Here is a 12,990-nt window from a genome sequence, read left to right as displayed (position 1 = left end):
TCTCCTCCAGCATCTGTTGTTATTAGAGTTCTTTATTATAGCCATTCATTCTTTGTCCCTGTTGTTTTTAATGTACGATGTGATTTTTTTTTCTTTTGTATGTTCTTCCCCCATGTATAACCCCTGTTGTCACTGTATTTGATTTTGGTTCCCTACATCTTGTATATACATTTAGGGGAAGGGAAGGAAAATAACAAAATGCTGAAGCAAGGATACAGGTCGATCCATTGTAGCAATGAGATGTATAAGACACTATGTTGAAAAAAAACTTTGCAACTTGGTGAGGGGGGGCAGGGAGGAGGGAGATGTTGGAGAAGTGGGGAGGGAAGGGATAGTAGGGGAAAAACAAAGGAGGGGGTAACAATGCTCCATTGGAAATGTACTCATTGCCTTACTCATGTAACTGTAACCTCTCTGTGCGGTATCTTTACAATAAAAAAATTTAAAAATAATAAAAGAGGATGATATAACATGTTTATTCAGTAACAGGATGTATTTGAAGGTGCTTAATTTGAATTTAAGGCCTTACTATGTGTTCTACAGCACCAACAGGAGATGTCAGTCCATAATGTAATAGTAGACCAATTGACTGAAGAGTTAAACCAACTTCTTCAGTCTTCTCTTACTTCTCTACTGTCCTGTTCTCCTGGAAGGACAGGGAAGTCTTCCATCTCAGAATTTAACCATGTTTCTGTCTGTTGACCAAATATACAATGCACCTGTTCCCTAGCTTCCAGACTCTTACACACTCTGTTGCCCCTGAAATGTTCTTCCTGACACTCCCATCTGCACCTTAGCCCCCATGCAACCTGTTTTTGCTTAATCTTCAGGCTTCAAACTAATTATCACCTCTCCTCCCCCCCAAGGTGGAAAGGGGCACTCTCTTAGCACACAATATACTTCCTACCAACACCTTACATAACTAACTAAAAAAGCCTATATATGCCGTGACTGGCTAAGAGGATGATGGTAAATTTATAAAGACCAGGACAATGGTTATCTTGCCCACCATTGGACTATTAGTACTTCTACATAGTAGGCATTCAAATAGAGTTGTTGAATGAATCAATTAATTAAATCACACAAATAAAACAATAGAATGAATTGGAAAAAAATTCACAGTCTTCTTGCTTTTCTTAGATGACAAGAATTAATGTATACAATGTTTCCCCACTGATTTACATTAAATCCAATCTATTCATTCCACCTCTTTTTTTGTTGTTGTTGTTGAATTTGACCTCACGATTTTATTGCTTTCATAACAAAAGTTGGAATTTAGACATCATGATTTTATTGTCTTCAGAACAAAAGTTGGAGCTTAGAACTGGATCACTTGCCCCTTTCTCTTTTAATCTCCACCCAGTTCAAAATGTTTGTATCTCTTAATAGCATTCTCTTAGATCTGCAGTTGGGTTCAATACATTCAAGTCCCAGCACAATCTTTTTTGTAGTCTTAGCTTTTTTCTGGAAAATTGGTTTAATCTGACCGCCATAGCCACTCTGCTTCTGGTCATAACGATGCTTTCCCTGGGCATACAGAGAATCCTTGCCCTTCTTGTACTGTTACTTTGTGAGGTTGATGCTTGCCACACTTCTAACAAAAAGTTTTAGGAACGTTAACCATGATGGCAGGAAGCCTGCAGCAGCACCAAAAGAAAGAGGCAGGGCTAGAAACACACCTCTTTCTTCTTCTACATAGAGTAACCCAGATATTCTTCTTAAAATTGTTCTTTCTCTACTTTCAAGCCATGTGGATTACATAAGACTGATTTAGTCTTTTACTTCTGTGAGTCAAATGAAGCCCCAAATTATACGTGCCATGAGTAGTGTCCTGGGCCTATTGAGAAAGAAGGATCTTTCTATTTGGGTTACCAAATCACTGTAATGAAACTTAAACCTATTCAAGGTCACCTTCCTTCCATGTAAAAAGAGCTTACCTGGAAAATGAAGACAATACAAAGGAAAACAGAGGCAAGAGTTGAGCGAAATAAAGGCTCTTAACTGCTCCCATTTGAACATGTGGATCTGAACACCTGGATCTGAAGCAACACCACCCCAGAATTTTTCAGTTACTTGGATCATTTTTAGTTATATGCTTCTAACTTGTTTGACTCAGTTTGACTTCAATTTTTATCCATTAGAATAGACTCTCACTCTTTTCATTCTAGTCTATGGAGTATGTGTATGGGAACTTGGGACAAGACACCCATCATGGAATCTTCTCAAATTCCTCTGCATCCATTGTGCCTTCTCTATAAGGCCATGTGAGAATTGATCCATTACCATCTAGATCCAATGATGGCCCACTTCCTAAGACATTCCACCATCAGAGAGCCCTTTCCATCACTACACCAAGGCTTCATAGGTATGGAAAACATGGACTTCATCCAGAAGAAAAGGGTATCTTCTTTCAGAATTCATGATTATGTATCAGGAGCATGATCTTCAAGTCTGCTATGAAGAAACATTCACAGGCAGCCCCTTCAGAATTACAAACTTTACTTTGCCAGACATTCCTGGTCAGGAAGGAAACCAGAGAATCTTTCCTACAGGGCTCTGTGCATTCTTTCGGTTCTGAAATACAACACTTAGAAAATTTTAATTTCATCCCTAAATTGCTAAATTCCTGTAATGCAGACTGGTCTGGCTTCTCATGGCCAGCACTGGCCCATTGGTAAGAGTGAAGCCACCTCCAGGTGAACTTGCTGCCTCCCTTACAACTGTAGATGTTGTACTTGGACGAAAAGTCCTGGGAAGAGATTATAAAACTCAGTTGGGAAACAACCACACCCCTAATACCGTAGACCCACAACGATGTACTTGGCAGAAGAACACCTATACCAAGAATTAGAGAAAGAAACTTTTCCAACAGTCTGCTAAACCTTTGAAAACCTAGCTCTGTCCAAAAAGAAGTCTCATAAATAGTGATGCACTTTTGTATATGCACACATACATAGTCCTTCAAGCAAAGAACAGAAAAGAGAATTTTCTGGTCAGAGATTTTTATGTCTATTGGAATAGACTTTCACCCCTGTATGCTCATGGAGAATGAGGAACAAAGCTCCAACTAAAGGAATCATCTGCTGAGTAGATTGTTCTACCTTCTTACAGAGGTATAAAAAAGTATATACACTTAGTTAACTCATCCAGAGCCACCTTTACTAAAGAAAAAGAACTCATATATGCCTGAGACCATCCCAGAAACCCTTAAGATACATAGATGGTTATTACTTGTGGATAGTGCATCTAATATGACAAAGATGAGAAGCAGAAAAAATGAAGTCAGGGTTGGGCCTTCTTTTTTTATTGTGAAAATACCATATAGAGGGGTTACAATTACATGGGCAAGATAGTGAGTACATTTCACTTAAGGAAAGTGTGAATATCATCAAATTCCTAACTCTATAATTCATTAATATTTAAGCTTATGATACAAAATGATTTGGCCTTCTATGGAGTTATATGCAGTTAATGTTTCACTACTGGAGGCTTCCAGTGTGCAAATCATCTCTTTTTAATAAGTGATAAATTTCTATGCCTGTACTGGGCCTTGAATGTGGAGCCTTGTGCTCTCACTTGGCTTTTTTGCTCATGGCTGGAGTGCTACCACCTAAGCCATAACTTCACTTCTGGCTTTTGCTGGTAAACTAAAGATAAGAATTTCTCAGATTGGTCTGCCTGGGCTGGCTTCAAACCATAATCCCCAACTCTCAGCCTCTCAAGCAGCTAGAATTACAGATATAAACCACCAAAGCCTATTCAATCCCAGAGAAAGTTACAAATAAACACATGAAGTCCTTAGTAACCATACTTGTCTCCTCCTTCCATTAAGACTATTGGGGTCAAATTTTATTCAAACAATTCTATTTCCTCTTGAAAAGTATGAATTAATCAGTGACTGAGCATATACTCTGCCATTTGTTACCATATGATATTTAGAAATTCACTTGACTTTTCTCAGCCTTGGCTTCTCTGTTGGTGTAGTTGTGTTAAGAACAGTACTCCTGTATTAGCATTTCTTCCAGTGTTCATTGGCCTAAGTCTGTAAATTGTATTATCAGTCAGCTTTCAAATGATTCCTTTGCTGAGGAATATCTTCTTGAAACTAATGCTCATGCCCTGTGGCCACCTGATATTCTCAAGGGTGCTGATGCTTCTAGATAGAAGTTCTGATGATGTTTTCACTGCAATATACCATAATGTGCATCCTTTGGAAATAACAATGAAAAGAGCTATTGTGATAAGCTCCAAGACAGCCAGATAGCTCTCAGTGAGCTGAAAGCTTCATTAGGTTAGGGCCTGGTCACTTTTGCTTGTCTTTGTTCCTGAAGCATCCAACAAAGTGCCTGTTTACAAAGAAGGCCTTGATCAACTTGCTGAGCAAGGAGGAAAAAAGAACAAACCAGCAGTGATTGATCAAATGCCAGTTGGCCAGTCTTAGTCAAGGCCACATTGTGGATGGTCTTGGCAATTGCCGCCCACCTTGTCTCAGTTCCACTGGCTAACATTCATGGCAACAAATAGCCTTGTTAGTAGACCCCCTCTTTGGCCTGAGTGAGTGACTATAATAAATAAATTCACTGCACAGCTCAAAGCTTGACCATAGCTGAACATAGATGTCACTGTGTGTTTTCACTTATCATTAGTTCAATGGCCAGTGAAAAAAATGAAGAAAAACAAATATCTGGCATTTGACTACTTTCTAGCACATGGTAGACATCTCTAATTAATTATGACACTATATTTTTCCTTGGTTCAATCCCAGGCTGTTTCTCAACATGGCATTCCAGAGAGCCACTAGCAATTAACTGCACTTATTCTGTCATTTCTGTCTCTCTCTGCCTCTGTCTCTGTCTCTCTCTGTCTCTCTCTGTCTCTCTGTCTCTCTGTCTCTCTGTCTCTCTGTCTCTCTCTCTCTCTCTCTCTCTCTCTCTCTCTGTTTCTTCCCCCACCCTGGGTTTCTTTTTATATCATTGCCATAGTTGTTTGTTATTTTTTATTTTGCATCTGTTTTTTCTTCATAAGAAACCATCCTAATTTTCATCTGAAAACCCACTTCTCCTCAACTCCTAACAGAGTGTTACCCAATGACCTGGATCTGGGGACAGAAATCATGGTTAATGACACATTCCTTGCCATAGAGACTGGCTCAGGGATAGAGTAAATGCAAGCCAATCAAAGTTAATGTGACTAGACTTCTGTCAAGCAGGCAAAAATGTCCATTCTCAGTCTAGACTAGCAAAAGCAAGGACTTAGAGGAACCAGGGGATTCTGGGATCAAAACAACATGGCAGCAGATGGTTCAGAGAGATAGAAAAGAGGATAGCTACTATTAGCATCATTTAAGTCTGGATTCCATATCTGGCATTTAGTCACATGTGAAATTATTCTTAATAATTACAAGTAAAATTATCTTTATTCTCTATTTTTCTTTTCCCACTTTTTTTCCTTTTTCTTAATTTTTATTGACTCAATTCACATGGATGGACCTAGAACAAATCATGGTAAGTGAGGTAAGCCAAACTCAGAAAGACAAATGACACATGTTTTCTCTCATATGAGAAGCTAGATCTAAAATATACTAGGGAATTAGAAAGTATACAGGACTTTAGGTATTCACACACAATGAGACCAAAGGAGGATATTCTTAGGAGAGGAACACAAAGGCACAATGCCTATGTGCCTCTGATCACACAAAATAATACTTACTGAAATGAACTCCAGGAAATGGAAACAAAAGGTTTTTTTCCTTTGTTGTTTTTGTTTTCTTTTCTTTTTGTCTTACTTCCTCATTTATCTGTCTTTGTGAGGACAAGGAGGGAGCCAGAAATGGAGGGACAAAGTATGAATAAATGCAGCAGTAATACTCACTAGACACTATTCTGAAAATGAACTATTCAACTTATGGGTGGAGATGGGAGAGAGTGAAAAAGGGGTGACATTGTCCAAAAAGAAATATACTCATTATCTGTCTTATGTAACTATAACCCCTCTGTTTATCACTTTTACAGTAACAATTTTCATATGATAATATTCATACAACTCAGTGATTTTACTATATTCACAAAGCTGTACAATCATTAATATTCAGTTCCAGATCTTCCAAAAATAAGTGCCACGTCCAGTGGCAGTGTCCCCAATCCTCCCTCCTTTATTCCACAGCAACTACCACTCTACTTCCAATCTCTATGCACTTTCCTGTTGTAGACATCTGTTAGTAGAAACATGTTAAATACAGTTATTTATATTAGCTTCTTTCATTTAGCACAGTATTTTCAAAATTCACTCTTTTTATAACTGAATAATTTCCATTCTCTGGCTAGATCACATTTAGTTTTTCATTAATTAATATATATTTAAATTAAGTGTTGAGTCTGCTATATGAAACCAATAGAATAACGCTTGATTCAATATTTCTTCTGGTTTATTCCTCCAGTTCTTCAAAGATATAGATCCTGGGCAAAGACCCTGGAGGTCCATCCCTCTACTAACTTTTTTATGTTTTTTAATTGTAAAAATAGTGTACAGAAGTGTACCTTACATGAGTAAGGTAATGAGTACATTTCCTATGGAGCATTGTTACCTCCTCCTTTGTTTTTCCCCTACCATCCCTTCCCTCTCCACCTCCCCAATTCCCCCTACCCCTCCTCAAGTTGTAAAGTTCATTTTCTACATAGTGTCTTGCATCCCTTTATTAAATTTAATCAAGCTGGGTTGAGAAGACCTTGAGGGTTACTATCTCTTCCAATAAGCTGGAGAAAGCCCACCACTTAATAAACACAGAGGCATCCCAATGTCTCCAGATGTGGATGGGGCCTCAAAGAGCCAGTCTCCTTGTCACATGAACGTCTCCAATGCTGAGATGCTCACCACTCTTCAGAAACATCACTTCCCACCTGCCAGCTCTGACCTTCAGTAACTAGGCCCTTGGTGAAGAGACCCAAATCTGATGTCTACATTCTGAACTATATACTTTAGCAAGCAGTGGTTACCCACTTAGTTTTCATGGGTCCATTTCTTCATACATTTAGTGCAAGCTTTTCAGCACCTCCCAAGAGTAAGGGTTGGATCTAGATGTTTAGCACATAAATAAAGAAAATGGAAAAAATAAATAAAAATTAAAAAATAAAAATAAAAAAATAAAATGGATAGAGTCCTGAATACATTGTAGAGACAGAGATAGGCAATCAACTATAAAGAAAAATGTGGAGCACTGGAAGGTGACAATGCCATTGGAAAATACACAATAGATAATGACTAGTAAAGGGTACAGTTATAACATTATACCATTTTAATTTGAATGGTCAAGGTTGGGTCTAACTAGTGAATTCTAACTTAAAGCAAATTAAAAAGTGACTAATATATTAAAATTGCTTCTCAAGTTCTTACATTTTTGGATTATGTACTCCAAGAAGCACTATTTGTTGTTGTTGTTGTTGTTGTTTGTGTGTGTGTGTGTGTGTGTGTGTGTGTGTGTGTGTGTGTGTGTGTTGGGGCTTGAACTTTGGGCCTGGGCACTGTCCCTGAGCTCTTCAGCTCAAGGCTAGCACTCCACCACTTGAGCCACAACACCACTTCCGGTTTTCTAAGTGGTTTATTGGAGGTAAGAGTCACACAGACTTTCCTGTCTGGGCTGGCTTTGAATCACTAGCCTCAGATCTCAGCCTCCTGAGTAGCTAGGATTACAGGCATGAGCCACCAGTGCCTAGCAAGTAGCACTAATGGTTACAAGCTCAAGGTTATATCTATGTCCAGACCAGTTCAACAGAATTATTTGTTTTTTTTTCCTTTTCTTTTCTTTAGGGAGGGAAAGGGTGAGACTGTTTACATTTGGGCAGTTGGGAGGCAAGGAGTGATGCCAACCTCACAGTTTGCCTGAACACCACCCTATTGGGGCATCAATTCCATACACATCTAGAACACTGAGTCAGTACTAAGGGATTCTGCCAAGTGAGTGAGCCAGTAGCCATGCATGACAGGAGCATTTAATTTCTTTATTTTTCTCTCTTTTTTTTAAGAACAGCTAGAGATGCTGTCTCTCAGGCCTGAAAACCCACTGGGCTTGAGGAGGAGCCATTGGGAAGGGCTCCTTGGCACTGGAGCTACCTAGAGTGAGGTCTGTGATTCTAGCGCCCTTCCCATGCGAGTTAGGCCTTGATCATTCCTGACCTGTCCTCCCTCTGGCCCTCCTGCTTGACTGAGATTTATAGGCCAACGTCACACTCACCTTGGATCCTTTGAGAGAAACATAAAACAAATCCTAAGGATTTGGGTGGGAAGTGCTGGCCATCATTTATAATGAAGGAAGTCAGAGGCAGCTGCACACCACTGGTTCAAGGTACATCTTGAGGCTGAATGCCAAGTTTCTTTGCCAAAATAGGCCAGGAACATACTAAACTCCAGCCAGGGGTGGCTAAGAGCAGCTTCTCAACAGAGACTAACCAAACACTGCACATTGCCTTCCAAGTAAGACCATCCTGGGTGTCCCACCAGGTCCAAAGATAGGCCAGGAGAAGCAGAAAGGAGAGCTGGACTTCCGGAGCTCAGAAGAGCACAGTAAGAATCAGTTTCTATGTTGGTTCCAATTTGTGTGATCTTAGATAATTCCTCAAATGTGAAACAGGGTAGTGATATCCAGCTTATCAAGGAATTGATGATCTAAAGTTTATAAAATTCTTTGAACCTATCCTAGTCCACCAGAAGCACTAAAATATCAGGAGAGCAGCAGCACATGTTAACGTGAATAAAATAGTTTATCATAAATACAACATAAACAATTTATCATAAATAAAATAACAGTACATGTTATCATGCGTGAAATAACATGCATGTGTATGCACAGAGCAAAACATGTGGCTCTGCCTAGAACCCATAGTCTTTCTCAATCTTTGGAAATGTCTCTCAAGAGCAGTCCCCCTTGGAATATGATGAATAAAATGCTCTGTTTTATTACTTTATTGTTACTGTATGACTGTGCTGGGGTGATGTGTCTTGCATAGTCAATGCTGGCTACAAACAGGTAGTTAACCTGTTTATTCATGGAAAGAATAAACTATATATACTGGCACAGCCCAAAGCATGGGAGAAATCATCCTGTGAAAGCAGTCTTTAATGAAAATAGTCCTTTTGTCCCTTGAATCATGACTTGATTGATCCTCATTGAAATACTAAGGATGCCTAGATTTTGTTGTTGTTGTTATTATTGTTGTTGTGCCAGTAATGACACTCAGGGTCAACACTGATGCTTTACAACTTGAGCCATAGCTCTACTTCCACTTTTCTGTGGTAAATGTGAGAGAAGAGTTTCACAGACTTTCCAACATGATCCTCAGATCTCAATCTCCTGGGTAGCTAGGATTATAGGTGTAAGTCATTGGCACCCAGAATCACCTCAGTTTTTTTAACCACATCTAGTGGGAGCCAGTCATCTGACCCATCAACAGTGGAATAATGTAAGACGTTTGACATTAATAGACAGCTCTCTCTTTCTCTCTCTCTCTCTCTCTCTCTCTCACACACACACACACACACACACACACCAGAAAAGGTGTCTTCTTTGAAGAGTTTAATGGCTATGAGAAAGAAGGTAGAACCAAGAAATAAAATATATAGCAGGAAGTTATACTCATTCCTCCATCTTTTTCTTGTTATTGTTTTTTTTGCCACTCCTGGGGTTTGAACTCAGGGCCTGAACACTGTTGCTGAACTTCTTTCACTCAAGGCTAGCACTCTACCACTTGAGCCACAGAGCCATTTCCAGCTGAGGAACTGAACCCAGGGCTTCATGCATGCTAGGCAAGCAATCTACCACTAAGCCACATTCCCAGCCCACATTCCTCCATCTTTCTCCACATGTTACATGTACATGTTTAGTTCTAGGCAATTTTATCATGTGAATAAGTTTATGTACCCATCACTAAAATTAAGATAGAGAAGAAGGATCCTTAGGGTTGTTCTTCTATGGCCATGCCCACCTGTACCTAATTCCTGGAACCACTAACTAGGCCATTCCTATAAATTGTCACATCCAGAATAGTATATAAATAGTACCTACCGTATGCAATTCTTGAAGTTGTCTATTTTCACTTTTCATGATTCCCTTGAGATTAACCCAAGCCAATGTGTGCATCAGTAGCATTGTTTTCTTTGGGGCAATATTGGGGCTTGAACTTAGCCTCGAACTTGCCAGACAAGCACTTTACCACTTGAGACATGCCCTCAACAATTTTTGCTTTACTTATTTTTCAAATAAGGTCTTGTGTTTGTAGCAGGTCAGCCTGGACTACAATTTTCCTTATCTGTGATTACTATATAACTAGGATGAAACTCCTACAATCTTTTTGCCCTGGCTGTCCTTGAACTGAAGTCCTCCTAATCTCTGCCTTCACCGTAGCTATCATTATAGGAATGACCCACTATGCTCAGCAATAGTTTCTGAATAGTACCCAATTTTGTGGATATATCCATTTACTTTTTTATTCAGACCTCTGAGTTGTTGCCAGAGTTGGACTATTATGGAGAATGCTGTTATGATCACAAGCTTTCACATCCCTAGGGGAAAAAATGCTCAAGAGTGTAGTTGCTGGGTCTTGGTATGTGGCTCAGTGGTAGAGCACTTACCAAGCAAGCATGAGGCTTTGAGTCCAAGCCCCAGTTCAGCCCTTCCCCCAAAAAACTTCAGTTCACTTGCTGGATATGGCAAGCAGTAATGTATGTTCTTCAGAGACTTAATGTACTCTTCTAAGTTGTCAACTGTAATCTTATTACCGTCATACTGTCCTTTTAATGGCTACAGTTATGAAATAATGTCTCCTCATCTTTGTGAACTGTATCTATTTACTTTTTATTTATGTCAGTATTGTTAAAAGTTTGTCAATTTATCAGGCATTTTGAAGAACCAACTTTTCATTTCATAGTTTTCGCTATTATTTTCCTGGTTTCAATATCATATAACTTCTATTATATGCATTATTTCCATACTCTGCTTACTTTGGGCATATTTGCCCTTCATTTTCTACTTCTTGGAACAGAAATTTAGTTAACTGATTTTGAGGCTTTTTCCTTTTCTTTCGGTGGTACTGGGTTTTGAACTTAGTGATTCATACTCTCAGTGAGCTTTCTCGTCCATAGCTGGCACACTACCACCACTTGAGATGCACCTCCAGCCCAACTTTTTGCTGGTTAATTGAAGTCTCATAGCTTTTCCTACCCAAGTTGGCTTCATATTGCTGACCTCCAGATCTCAGCCTCCTGAGTATGTGCAATTACAGGCATGAGCCATCAGTACCCAATTTAAGCCTATCTCTCCAGCTCACATTATTTTTAATGCATGACATAGTTATCTCTATAACTTTGTGGCACAAGTCAAACCTGGCTACCTGTTACAATTCACTAGCATTTCCCAGAATAGGTATGATTTCACTCTATGTTCAGATGGACAATAAAAGCAAAAGAAAACCTGGCAAAGCAATGCATTCCACTTGGGAGTGATTTTGCCTTGTAAGGAACATCTGTTAATGACTGGAGACATTTTTTATTGCCACAACTAAGAAGAGAAGTGTTACAGGTATCTAGTGATTGGAATCTAAGGATAAACTTAAACATTCTACAACATACAGGGCAGAGAAAATTTTCTGTCTTAAGTGTGCCCATAGAACTAACGTGGAAGATTCTGGAGTGAGAGAGAGGTCTTTCTTATCTGCAATTAGATCCCACACTGCTCACATGCAAACTCTTGCCTGGGCTCAGATTGTAGTCCTACATTTGATGTCTGTTGAGAACTAAATGTTCATTTTGTTCCCAGAGCTTTGGCATTCTCCATCATTTTTGAAACACATCTTTGAAATGTCATATAATTTGTCAAGAATAATCTTAACTAATTACTAACTTTCATCCTCTTATTTAAGGTAAAAATTAGTGTTAGCTAAAGTGAAAATATTCACAGGGTTACCAAAGTTAAAACTCACCCATTGCCTTTTGACTTCCTGCCAGAGAGAACAGTTTAATAACAACCAAGAATAATAACAGTTAGGGAACATACACTATCTATTACTATTCAAAATGTACCCTTTGTTTTTATTTGTTTGAACCATTTTCTCCAATTACTTAACAACCACATCGTACATTCTAAGTAAGCCAAGAGATTGTCTCACAACCAGGAAATTGCATAGCCCCTACCAAGTCTGTAGACTAATATACTACTAGATTAAAAAATTAAGCAATTATTCCTGAAAAACTCCTAAGAAATAGGGTCACATGGGTCCTTTGGTTGGACTCCAAGGATGGTTGATCAGAAGATATTAAAGGCTCACTAAGTCTTGCTTTGCCTGCATCAATGGAAAGGCCAGCCAGATGTAGGTGGCTACTCAGGAGTTTGAGATCTGAGGATCGCAGTTCAAAGCCAACCCAGGCAGGAGTCCATGATACTCTTATTTCCAGTTAATCACAAGAAGAAGCCACAAGTGGGTCTGTGGCTTAAGTGGTAGAGTGTTAACCTTAAGCATAAAAGGCTTAGGTATAAGCGAACAGGCCCTGAGTGTAAGTCCTAGGACCGGCACCAAAAAAAAAAAAAAAAGGGGGAAAGAAAAGAAAAAGAAAAGACCACAGGAGGTAAGATTTTAGGCACAGCTGGATCTTTTTGTTCAGAAAATGTCACCAGACACTGTTACTTTCAACTAATCTTCCCTATACTTTGTGTGTTGCCTCCATTCTCACAAAGTCTGTATCTTCCTGGTAGTAAGATGGTTATTGCAGTTTCCACCTTTGTCTTTGTAGGTTGTAATCCAGTATAAAAGACAGTGCATCTCTTTTCTGACTGTCCAATTCAAAGTCTCAGTTTAATTTTTAATGAGTCATCTGCTCATTCTTAAGCTAATCACCGAGGCTGAAGGAACTCAACTCTCTACCTGTCTGGGCTGTAGTAGTACTGCTACAGGGAGAGATAGGAGCAAAAAGGTGAATTGTGGCAGCTGAACAGTGGCGTGGAATGAT

The 12,990-nt window shown here is 39.2% G+C and overlaps 1 pseudogene; it reads right to left on the bottom strand.

Annotated features, from left to right (window-relative positions):
• Positions 1–1,232: 1,232 nt before the first annotated feature.
• Positions 1,233–1,633, bottom strand: LOC122108210 (annotated as a pseudogene).
• Positions 1,634–12,990: the final 11,357 nt, after the last annotated feature.

This window comes from Dipodomys spectabilis, unplaced genomic scaffold, assembly GCF_019054845.1.
Source record: "Dipodomys spectabilis isolate Male_0828 unplaced genomic scaffold, ASM1905484v1 ptg000054l, whole genome shotgun sequence".
Classification (NCBI taxonomy): domain Eukaryota; kingdom Metazoa; phylum Chordata; class Mammalia; order Rodentia; family Heteromyidae; genus Dipodomys; species Dipodomys spectabilis.
Note: the sequence above shows the minus strand (reverse complement) of the source record. Positions and strands in the feature narration are given on the sequence as shown.